This window comes from Piliocolobus tephrosceles, chromosome 6 (genome assembly GCF_002776525.5).
Source record: "Piliocolobus tephrosceles isolate RC106 chromosome 6, ASM277652v3, whole genome shotgun sequence".
Lineage (NCBI taxonomy): Eukaryota > Metazoa > Chordata > Mammalia > Primates > Cercopithecidae > Piliocolobus > Piliocolobus tephrosceles.
This window is the reverse complement of record NC_045439.1, coordinates 98,856,044-98,868,381: the sequence shown is the minus strand read 5'-3', so window position 1 is coordinate 98,868,381 and position 12,338 is coordinate 98,856,044.

Sequence of the window (12,338 nt, the reverse complement as noted above, 5' to 3'; positions counted from 1 at the left end):
TTTTAATTTTGATGGATGCATCTCTGCTAAGATTACATCTCAGAGGACCTACATCTCAGGATGCAGTATAAGCCCCAGGATTTAAGGCTGCTGGGGACTGGTGTACAGGTGGTGGGGGTACTGCATTAGCATCATCATTAGGTTTCATTCTCTTTTGTTATTGCTCTGGTTACAGAATTCCATAGGTTTTGAGTGGTCTGCCCCAACCCCCTTTGCTGTTATTTTTGGAGTGTGATATTGCAGAATGCAAGATTTTTAGCATTATAGTATAAATAACTATATTTGCCGAGTGCCAGCTTGAATCTTCTACCGGCTGCCAAACATGACCAAAAAATTGTTTCTAGTGTATCCTTTGGGGGAAGATTGCCAGAGAACAAAATAAGAGGCGATGTTCTCAGTGTGGGAGGAGAGCGTAATGTGTGTGGTGCTGTGGGGATTAGGAGTTCCAGTTTGAAGTGTGTTTGTACAACCTAAGAGGAGAAATGCCACTCTGTGTGTGTGTGTGTGTGTGTAACATGTACAACAGACCAACCAGTTCACTGTAAGGATCCTTCCGTTGTTAAGGTTTAGCCTCCACCTTTTGGTCCTTGTTTTCCCAAATAATTTCCAGTCTCCTGGTTTTCACCTTTGCTGGTTCTACAGAGAAAATACTGCCCTGCTTACAAACTTGTTTTCATGGTAACTTATTTTTAAGGATTACTTCCTGCTGGGCCAGTTCCATGCCTTGTATGTCCTTCTACACTTAACACTTTGTAGGATAATTAGTTGTTAATCTGGCGCCTATAAAGGTTGAATATCCCTTATCTGAAATGCTTGGGAGCAGAAGTGTTTCAGGTTTCAAGTTTTTTTGGATTTTGGGATATTTGCATTGTACATAATGAGATATCTTGGGAATGGGACCCAAATCTAAACATGAAATTCATGTATGTTTTATATGCATCTTATACACACAGGCTGAAGGTAATTTTATACAATATTTTAAATAATTTTGTGCATGAAACCAGATTTGTGTTAAGTACTTGATGTGTGGAGTTTTCCACCTGTGGTGTCTTTGAGGCCCTCAAAAAGTTTTGGAGTTTGGAGCATTTTGGATTTTGGGGTTAGGAATGTTCATCTGTACCTATTGGACTTCAGAAACTGTGTACTAATTAGCTCCTTTCCCCATGAGCACTAGACTTGGGGGTCAGAAAACCTGGATTTGAATGTTTATGACCTCAGTTAAGTTACTGCTACTGTTGATGACAGTGTAGTGACTCCTGAGTGCCAAGAGCCGTGTGAGCACCCTTACAACCTATGTTGTTATTTAAACCAGCAGGGCAGGCATCTTTATCCCTATTTTCTACATGAGAAATAAACTCAAGTTAGTTAGCTTACTTAGAGTTACTTCCTAGTAAGAAGTATGGCCAGAATGCAAACCTACACCTGTATACAAAGGTGGTTCTTCCCCCCCCCTCCCCAGACGGAGTCTCGCTCTGTCGCCCAGGCTCGAGTGCAGTGGCCGGATCTCAGCTCACTGCAGGCTCCGCCTCCCGGGTTTACGCCATTCTCCTGCCTCAGCCTCCTGAGTAGCTGGGACTACAGGCGCCCGCCACCTCGCCCGGCTAGTTTTTTGTATTTTTTAGTAGAGACGGGATTTCACCGTGTTAGCCAGGATGGTCTTGATCTCCTGACCTCGTGATCCGCCTGTCTCGGCCTTCCAAAGTGCTGGGATTACAGGCTTGAGCCACCGCGCCCGGCCCAAAGGTAGTTCTTAACCTTACCTTTCTCATCTATAAAATGAAGATGATACTACTCAGGTAATGTGATAAGTTATGTGAGAGTACTTAGCACCATGTGTTGCTTGTTATAAACACTCAGTAAATGTTTCCCTCATTCCAACATACTTAGGCTCCTAAATTCTCCTTCATTTAGCTGTAACATCTTTAGCTTTTACAGCTCCCATTCTCACCTTTTCTAGGTTATACATTGTGGCAACCAAGCATTTCTGACCTATTTGGAAAGGGATGTGAGTAATTTGGACATTAATGGATTCCATCAGCTGATCTCAAAATGGGTGTGTGGCAGGTCAGTCCCATAGCCAGCCGCAACCAGCTGGTTGGGCATGTTAGCTCTGTCCCACCCTGGGCCAGGAAATCCAGAGTCACTGTTAGGCACAGGCTTATGGGCACTAAAAACAATGGATTTGCTGACCCATTCTATTACCCCAACAGGGGAAAAGGAGTGCAGCTGAAAGGTCAGCAACCCAATTATTGAAAGCTCACAGATCACTAAGCTTCAAACACACATAGCAAGATAAAGCCTGTTTGCCTGAAATCTCAGGGTAGCCTCAGCCTCTGCCCTTCTCCGCTTTATTTTCTAGAAGCCCATAGAGCCTGGATTATGGCCAGTCACTTTAGGCTATCAGTTACCTTTCACCTGCCTTGGCAATTCAGTGCTTAAAACAGGGAGTGAAGGAGGAAAGTGTTGTCTCTGTGGCCAGAATAGGTGCTGTTAAAGGCTCAGGGATAGGTCCAGATAGCTGAATCACTGCTGTAGCTGAGGGGCTGGGGCTGGGAGGTCCCCTGCAAGTCAGGAGGTAGTCACCGCCAGGGAGGCGGTGCACATGTGCACACATACATCCCAGCCACCCTAACCTAAGCCACTCTGAAGTGGGCCTGAGAAGCTGGCCCCAGGTTTTATTCAGAGGCTTTGGCAGTACAAACAGAGCAGTAATTGCCCAAGTGTCAGATACCAGGCCCCAGGTAGCTGCTAAGTGGCTAAGGTGGGTAGGGGAGAGAGACTCCCAGGTTCTCCTTTGGCCCAGTAGGGTAAAACTTTCCTAATACAGTCAGATGAGGGCACTGAGGCTAGGGCCTTTGGGGATGACAGGGCTAATAGACAAAGTTGAGAACGCCCTGGGTCTAAGGGGTTTGGGACACACCTCCAGGTCAGAAAGCCTTGGGGTAGATCAGGCTGAGAAACGGAGAGAGAGGATATCCCCAGACCGAGAAACCAGATGGGGGCCCAGAGTGGAAGGCAGCTGGACAGCTGGAGTAGGCTCATACACATGAGCACCACAAGGTGGCAGGGTTTGCCTGGCATCTGCTCTTCCGGAAGTAGGCTGTCTCTGGAAACCTTCACGGCGCCTTGCCTTAGGCTGCTGCCCTTGGAGAAGCTTCTTATCTCAGGCTGAGCAGAGTCCCCGGAGCTGGCTTGCAGCCAACCGGGATAGATGTGGGGCACTCATGGCCATCCACCTCCGTGCATCAGCTCCAGGGAGTGCCACAGATAGACGCTGTGCCCTTGGAAGGGGAGGGGACCCAGACTGCCATGTGTTATGACCACTTCATGTAGCCTTGTGCTAGGCCTGCATGTCCACAACATAATCTGACTCACCTAAGAATTATGTTGGTCCTGTGTGGCATTTTTAGATCCGCAGACAAACTTGGGGAGGGGAGGAGATCCTGTGAAGATCTCAGTCAATGCTTGGCAGAGCCAGGATTTGAACCCAGAGCTATGTGATTCTAAAGCCACCCATTGTCCCATGTTGCCTGGACCCTGCCTTTGGATCATGGAATTCCTGAACTGGTCATGGAGGAGCAATCTGCAGGCTCATGGACCCCTTGGAAAGCCTGAACTGGGGTGATTTGTGAGAACATGAAGAGGATTGACATGGAGAACAGTGAGGCTGAAGGGATTGAAATTATTTGAACTTGGAGAAGAGAATGATGAGAGTCATGGTTTTTGAGTGTGTATATGACTTACACAGAGGACGTCGATTAGTCATCTTGGTCTGAATTAGAGAAAGTAAGCAAGCTTTAAATTGCAACAGTAGGAATTTTGAGAAGTTACACATGGGAAGAGTTCCTTGACATTTAGGATTATTAAATATTAAACTGAATTTTTTTTGAAGATGCTACTTCTTAGTACAAAAATCAACAGTTAAAGCTCAATTTGGGAAAGCTAATTGGTAACAGTCGGTGAGAATCTCCGTGAGTATTAAAAATAAAGAACAAATGTCATTAAAAATAAGGTCAGTTCTAAATAGTCCAATAGATTAGTCGTTTTCCATTTGTCAATCACCTTACCACATTTTCTACAAGATAGTAAATCTTGATGACAAGGAAAAATCTCACAGAGAATTCTTGAAATATCCCCGTTAACCCTTCAACAAATATTTGTGGAGGAGGTTGCTTTATAGCCAAGCACTCAGAATAAAATGGAGATCAAAATACTCTTGGCCAACATCTTCAGTTTAGTGCTGAGGGTGGGGGTGGAACCACGCCTGTCAACAAGCCAAAGGGAGCTGCGCTGTGCTCCAGCCCTGTGAGGGCCTCAGAGCAGGCCTCAGAAGAGAGGGGAGGGAGTCAGGGAATACAGGAGAGTAGGAATCACATGCACAAAGCCCAGAGAAGCCTAGAAGAAGCTCTGTGGGGCTGGAGTGCAGTGCACATGGGAATTACTTTATACAGTGTTGTAAGTTCTTAACTGTCCAAGACAGCTCAAGAGTAGTTTTGTCTGAAGGCAAGAGAATGAGTTCCATGATGTCTTGTGCAGAATCACATCTTACCTGAGGGGTGGATTCTAAAGTCACTGTGTAGGTCACAAATCATCTATGACTAAAGTTACCACGGAAATATCCTTTAGAAATGTAACACACTGGTGACTGGCCAGGACTCTCCGGGAATCCAACATGGCCAGTGTTTCTTCTAGAGGTGGAACCAATCATGATTTATTTGGATGAGCACAAGATTAACCAGTTGGCTTGTGTTTAGGGGCCATGGTGTAGAAAATACTAAGATTCCTATCCCTGTCCCTGTAGGGCAGTTGACTGCAGGTCTGTGCCCCATCCCTCAGAGGCTTGAATGGAGCGGTTTGGGAGAATATGAAAAGGATTCTGAATTTCACCAAATGCGAGATGTTCGCACAAAGACAGACATTCAAAGTCCTAGATGGAGTCGCCTTATCCATCCCAGGCTAACTCCAGAGCAGGAGCCCATGAAAGAAAATAGTGGATAAAAATGCCTGCACTGTTTACAGTATTGTTTGTCTCACCTTTAAAATTCCTGCTGTAATAGTTTGAATTTATAAAAATAAAATGTGTATATGATGGAATTCTGTAGACTCCATAGTATTCCTTTGGTTCCTAGTAGTTTCTGTAGCACCCTGCACACTGCCATCCACAACAGCTAATTATCCAGCAATGAAGCTTGTATTTTAACGCATGCATGCAAGGGAAGCTTAGCCTCAAGGGTGGACAAATTCCCCCCCCCCCCTTTTTTTTTTAAAGGAGAGAGATTTGGGTTTTGGAGAAGTTGTTAAGCCAATAATGGGAGTGATGAATGATTAAGTGATTAAGTTGGGTCATTCTAGCCTCAGCGAATAAGAATATATGATTATGAGTAATGATTGTAGACTTTTTGTTGGGCACATAGATGGACTATGAAACCAGACCCCAAAATTTTGCTGGGCCATGGCTGCATCAATACAGTAAGAATTTAACTTTTTAAGGTGGCTACTTTGAAACTCATTTGGATGAAAAAGTCTGTTTATTAGGGATAAGTTTAGTATACATTTCTGTCCCCAACAAAGACAAATGGCCACATTTCCTTCCATGGATATAGGGAACATTTCTCTGCACTCTTCTTCCATCCCTATGTCTTCTCACCAGACTCTGTCTCTCTCTCTCTCTCTGTCTCTCTCTCATACACACACACAGTCTGTCACACACACATGCCCCTTGGATGAATATCACATCACACGGCTCTGAACATTCACATTACACACACACCTCCTGAACATTCACAGCACACACACACACGTCCCCCAAGAGCTTTAAATATTCTCATCACATGCACACGTAGCCTTGAATGTTCGTATCACACACAAACACTTGGGTGTTCGTTCCTGTCACACACAGGTATAAAGCTTGTTATCCATCTGATACATACATACCCTTGAACGGTCACACTAAAACACACACAAGCACACTCTGCAGACATACCTTTGAGGCTAATACACATGCTTATTCTTGAGCATTCACATCACATGTAGGCTTGAACATGCACCTCACACACTGGGGCATTTGCCTGTTGCTCTCAGATCCATTCCCTAGCCTTTCCCTGTGGTGTTTTGCAGTGCGTATGTGTGTGTGTGCATGTTGGGGAGGGTGCTAACCACTGCAAATTACATTTCTTAAACTTTTTTGCCAATTGAATTCCAGCTGGATTTGGCCATAAGAGGTACCAACAAGAGACTGAAAGGAGGAGCAGCCAGGTATTTCTCCTCATCTACTCTGGGCCCAGCTCTGCTGGCAGCTGCCTTCATGATTCAAATTTCTGCAGGTAGTCGAGGCTCCTGGGAGCACCATGTCTTCCCCCAGCCCTGGGAATAGCAGTGACTTCTAACTTCCTAATCTCTGGGGTGTCCCACCATCCTCCGTTTTTATTTTTCAGTCTTTCCAACACCTTTATAACTAGTTCTTATATTAAACTCCCTCTTCTGAACTACCTGGCATGGCCGAGTTTTTCCTAATTGGACCCTGACTGATGCTCAGCCAACGCCCACAGCTCACCTTACAATTTTCTCAACTCTGACCTACAGCCTTTCCTCCAACTGTGATCAGATTGTTATTGGACCAAATCCTGGTACAGAGTTTTCAGTATTTGTTGAATGAATGAGTACAGTGGCAACCCCCGCCCACCCACCACCAGTCCCCACTTCCAGGATTTTTCTAGATAGAGCTTGTTGCATCCCTGAGTCCATGAACTGAGTGGCTCCGGGACATCTTCATCCCTCTCCAGATGGATTACAAATGACAACAGTGACGACTCTGGCCGTCTTGGGCAGAGCCCATTTGGAGAGTGGACGGTGAACCCTCAGCTGAGTCAGGCCCTTGTGGAGACTTCAAGGGGCATCAGGCATAAGCAGATTTTCCAATAGTAGACCACATGTGGTCTCAGAAGCAAGGGGACTATCACTGCCTGGGATAAACAGGAAAGAATGAGGTCGTCTCTCTCCCCAAAAGATTAGGTGCATGTATGGTCTGAGGATTGGTCCTCAAATCTAAATTTCTATCTTTGAAACTGACTTGGACAAGCTGCTCTCTGCCTCAGCGTTTATGCTTATAGAATTATGAGGTGCTATTACAGATCACTTATCCCTGTTTGCAGAATGCCTGAGGAACTGTTGGATCTTGAACAAGTTATCCACCCCCATGTGGGCCTCAGGTTTTTCACTGACAGCATAAGAAAGCTGCATCCACAATCCTGGTGGGGACTGCCAGGGGCTGATAGATGTTGGCAATCAGGGTCGGTCCCAGGCAATACCTGTGGTGTCCACAGGGAGGCACCACACACAAATGTATACACGTCCCAGACCATCCAAGTCGAAAGCTGTGCTGCGGGTCCTGAAGCCCACGTTCCCCCTTCCCTCACACCTCCTGGCATGTGAGCACCACTGAGTGGCCATCTGCCTATTACAAATTGAGTGAAGGCGTTGAAGGCCACTGCAAACATGCTGCTATATTGGGAGGCAGAAGTCACCAACCAAGTCATTAACACATTAGAGTGAGCTAATGGGATTAAGCAGAGTCATGAAGAGGGTGTGGGAATTCAGGAGAGGTGAAATGTGAAAGGGTAGACAGAGCCAGGAAAAAAGGTAGTAATAGCAACATCCTATCGTTTTCCCATGTATTCGGTTTAACGTACTTTTGCTTTGAGTAGACTGAGAGGCTAGATTCTCTCTGTAGTCTGGCATCCTAATTTTTGTAACCCTCAAAAGACGCTGGAGGAAAGCAGGGTTGTATAAACCTCGCTAGGAGTAAGGGTGGTGTGGAGCTGCGGAAGGGATGTGCATGGCCTCTCCTCACTCGTGAGTGGCAGAGCTGGGACTTAAATCTAGTCCTCATGAGCCAGGGACCCAGGCTCATGAAGGGCACTTCTGGGTACTGGAGATAGCCGGTAGGGTGGGGCACCTGCCTCAGGAGGGTCTTGGTTCAGCAGCTCCTGACGTGTGACAGGGAGGCAATCCAGGGCTTGTGCTCACACATGGCTACATGCAAAGCAAGGTGGACTCTTTAAATCACCTGCCTCTACCTTCTTGCTTTACATTTGGGGATAACCAGGCCTAGAGACAGGGAGTCACCTGTCTTAGACCTCACACAGAGTGGAAGCAAAGGCAGGAGACTCCGGGAGTCCTGATTCCCAGCCTAGGCTTTTGCCCACATGCCATGTGGGGTCTGCCTGGCCCCAGCGTTTCAAATCCCCGATGCTTTCTGGGAACCACCGGGAGCCCAGGGTCTCCTCCCTGTGCTCAAATACCAGGCTTCCGAGGAGCCAGCGCTACCCTGGGGTCAGCATCTCCTTAGCCTCCTGGCAGAGCTACTTGGCTTTCAGAAGCCCTGTCCAATAGAGCAGGGATTACCCAGCATGCTGGGCCTGCGGAGGCGGAAGAACCAGGCTCTTTGCTTTGCACAGCCCTCCCTGGGATTACAAGATAATGCATATGAAGAGACATTTGCTCGTCCAAGTTCATGGATTATGTGGAAATCAAATTGTAGTAATCTCCCTGGCCATCTGGTCTTGATGCCTCTAGCCAGGATCTCCCAGAGGCCTGCTCAGGCGCCCGCACAGGGTTGGGGCAAGGGCCGGATGTGCTTTTGATACCTGGAGCCAGGCGAGCATTTTCCAAGGGGCCTGGAAGGCCGAGAGGGTTTATACCCCCAGTATCAGGGAGCAGACGGCAGGGCAGGGCCAGGCAGCTAGAGCCAGGAGGCAGGAAACCATCAGTTACCAATAATTCTACGTGTGGACAGTCCACATGTTAATGAAAACATAACCTTGCGTTTTAAAAGACATCATTAGGCATATTTCTGGGGTGAGGGTGTTGGGAGGGGAATTTTTCTCACGATTAAATGCACACATCACCCATTCTCTTGAAGAAGTGAGGCTTGAGCAATGGAGTGTGTTTCTGAAGCCCTGGGCCTTCCCTGGTTCTGAGAAAAGGGAAATCAGGTTTTCTGTAGAAATTTGGGCTCTGCATTCATGACCCACTGAAGCTTTTGAAAGGGGAAGAAGAGAAGAAAGGCAGCACTGTGTGGGGTGAAGCATGTGGATTTGGGCTCTGGGGTCAAGTTTGGATTCAGCTCTGCCACTTAGTAGCTGTGTGACTTTGGGCAAGTCAGTTGATCTTTCTGTACCTCAATTCCTCATCAGTAAAATGAGAATACTGATAGGATGTACCTTGTGGGGTTGCTGTAAAGGTTAAATGAGTGTTTATATTTAAAGCCCTTAGAGGATTGCCTGTCACCAGGGTTCCTGAGTGTAGAGACTGTCCTGAGTGTGAGTGGGTGCAGCTGATAATTGAGTCATTACTAGCTGTGTACAGGTAAACAGGCTCTTGGAAGTGTGGGGGTGGGGTGGGGTGTTGTTTTTGTAGCACTTACTTGTCCATCTCCGTGGTGCAAATATTCCCACCATGGCTGAGTTTTCAGCCACCATTATGGTGTCACTAAATGCAGAATTCGGAAGAAGTGTGCACAATTGGCTCTCAAGAGTTGGGGTGAGCTGATTCCAACAGAGCTCTGGCCCAGCACCCACTGGTGTGATGAGGTTGCATAATCAATGTTGAAAATGTTCATTCTGGCTGGTCAATGCCTTAAGAGTCCTCCTACTACTTTGCTAGTCATGGCTTCTCCCCTAGTGATCTTCCCAGACTTCCCACTGGTCCATTAACTGAGAGAGTTATGAGGAATCTGCTCCGTGATTTGGCCAGTATCAGTTCTGATAGGTCAAGGCTGTGCCAGACCAGCAGATAAGTTGTATGAATATCACAAGTCTGCAACCCCAAAGGTTCCAGGTCAGGAAGCTGAGTGGCCCTGGCTTGTGGGTGTGATGCCTGGCATACCACTCTCAGCTACTCTGTGAGATTCCCTCCCTGTATTGTCACCCAGCCCAGCCACGAGACAAAGGTAAAGCCCTGTAACTGGACTCTAAACTGAGACAAAAAGGTGTCTACCACTGTTAAAATAGAGTTTGCACATGATTTACTCAAATGATTAAAAAAATGTAATCAATATGACCTACTTCACCAGTTTGGAATGCAAATACCATCACGTTTCTTTTAGTTTTTCCAATTAATTGCTTGAGTAGTCTTTATGATTCAGAAGTTCAAGCTCTCTCTTTTAAGGCTTCTGCCCCACTGAATTATTGTTGGCTTAGTATAAAGGAAGAACAGTTTCCAAATGTGAGCCAGAAAACAAGAGTCTGATTAGTCCATTAGCTGGCAGTCTGAGTTGGGTGGCTCCTGTGGGACTCTCATTCAGGACTCCCAGCCTGACCAATGTGCCAGGGTGGTTGGACCTGGGCATTATGGAGCCAGGCAGGGAGTAGAAATGAGTGTGATGGGCTGGGAGTAGGCAATAGAGAATGGTGGGGTCTGTGTTGAAGTGACATGTACCTTCCTCTAGCCAACTGTGGCCATGTGGGAGTGTGAGCCCTCTGTTGGCTGATTTTCTCATGTTTTCCAAAGAAACCAGATATGTATAGGGTTTTATTTTTGAGGTATAATTTACATACAATAAAGCATACAAATCTTAATGCATCTTTATACAAGTATACATTTTATATGTGTAACCACCAATCCGTAATAAAGAAATGGAACATTCCACCACCCACAAAGTTCCTTTGTGTTTCTTTCCCAGTCAACAGTTAGCCCCCTCCCACAAAGGTAACCACTGATTTCTTTTTTCTTTTTTTGAGATAGAGTCTCGCTCTGTCACCCAGGCTGGAGTGCAGTGGCGTGATCTCAGCTCACTGCAGCTTCTGCCTGCTGGGTTCAAGCGATTCTCCTGCCTCGGCCTCCCGAGTCACTGGGATTACAAGCATGCAGCATGATGCCTGGCTATTTTTTGTATTTTTAGTAGAGACAGTGTTTCACCATGTTTGCCAAGCTGGTCTCGAACTCCTGACCTCAAGTGACCCAGCCATCTTGGCCCTCCAAAGTGCTGGGATTACAGGCATGAGCCACTGTGCCTGGACATGTAACCACAGATTTCTATAGCCATAAATTAGCTTTTTCTGATCTTCAACTTCCTATTAATAAAATCTTACAGTCTATATTCTTTTGTGTCTGGTTTCCCTTGTTCAGTATACTTTTGAGAGTTTTCCATGTTGCATGTATTCGCAGTTTATTCATTTTTATTGTTGAGTAATAGCAAATATCACAATTTGTTTACCTATGCTCTTATTGAAGAATATTTGGATTGTTTTCACTTTTGGGCTACTGGAAAAAAAGCTGTTACAAACCGTCATGTATGAGCCTTTTTTGTGGATACATGCACTCACTCCTCTTGGATACATATATATGACTAGTATTGCTGGGCTATAGGATACGTATATGAAACTTGATTAGAAACTGACAATTTTTCATAAAGGTTGTATCAGTTTATATTCTCACTAGCAATATATGAGAGTTCTAGTGCCTCTACATCCTCATGAGCACTTTTGGCCATTCTAGTGGGTATGTAGTGGTACCTCACTGTGGTTTTAATTTGCATTTCACTGATGAATACTAAGATTGAGCATCTTTCCATATATTTATTGGCCATTCAGTATCTTCTTTTATAAAGTTCCTTTTAAATTCCTTGCCCTTCTTTTTCCTTTTTAATTGAAGTGTCTTTTATTCTGTTATATTTTATATCTGTGTATTATAGATATGTTTTATTTGGGTTATGTTTTGCTGATGATTTCTGTTTTAATCCATTGTAGCCAGAGAACACACTCTTGAGATTTATGAAGACTTGCTTTATGTCCCAGCATATAGACTATGTTGGTGACTGTTCCATGTGAATTTAACAACAAGTATGCTTTGAAGTTGTTGAATATTGTTTTCTATGAATATCAATTAGGTCAAGGTAGTTGATAGTGTTCAAATCTTCTGCATACTTGTTTTTTGATTACTTGTTCTATTCATTACTGAGGGGCTGTGTTAAAATCCTCAGCCGTGGCTGTGGATTTGTTAGGTTCTCCCTTATGTTAGTTTTTGCTTCATGTACTTTGAAGCTCTGTTGTTATGTGCATACGCATTTATGAGTGTTAGGTCTTCCTGATGAATTGATCCTTTTATCATTATAACATGTCCGTTGTTTCTGGTAACACTCCTTATCTCGAAGTCTATTTGTCTCTTATATAAATGAATATAGCCACATCAACTTTCTTCTGATTAACATTTATATGGTACATTTTTTCTCAATCTGTTTACTTTCAAACTGTGTCCTTATAGTTCAAGTATGTCTCTTGAAAACAGCATAATTTGAGCTTATTTCTTTATCCAAACAGAAAACCTCTTTTTTAAAAAAT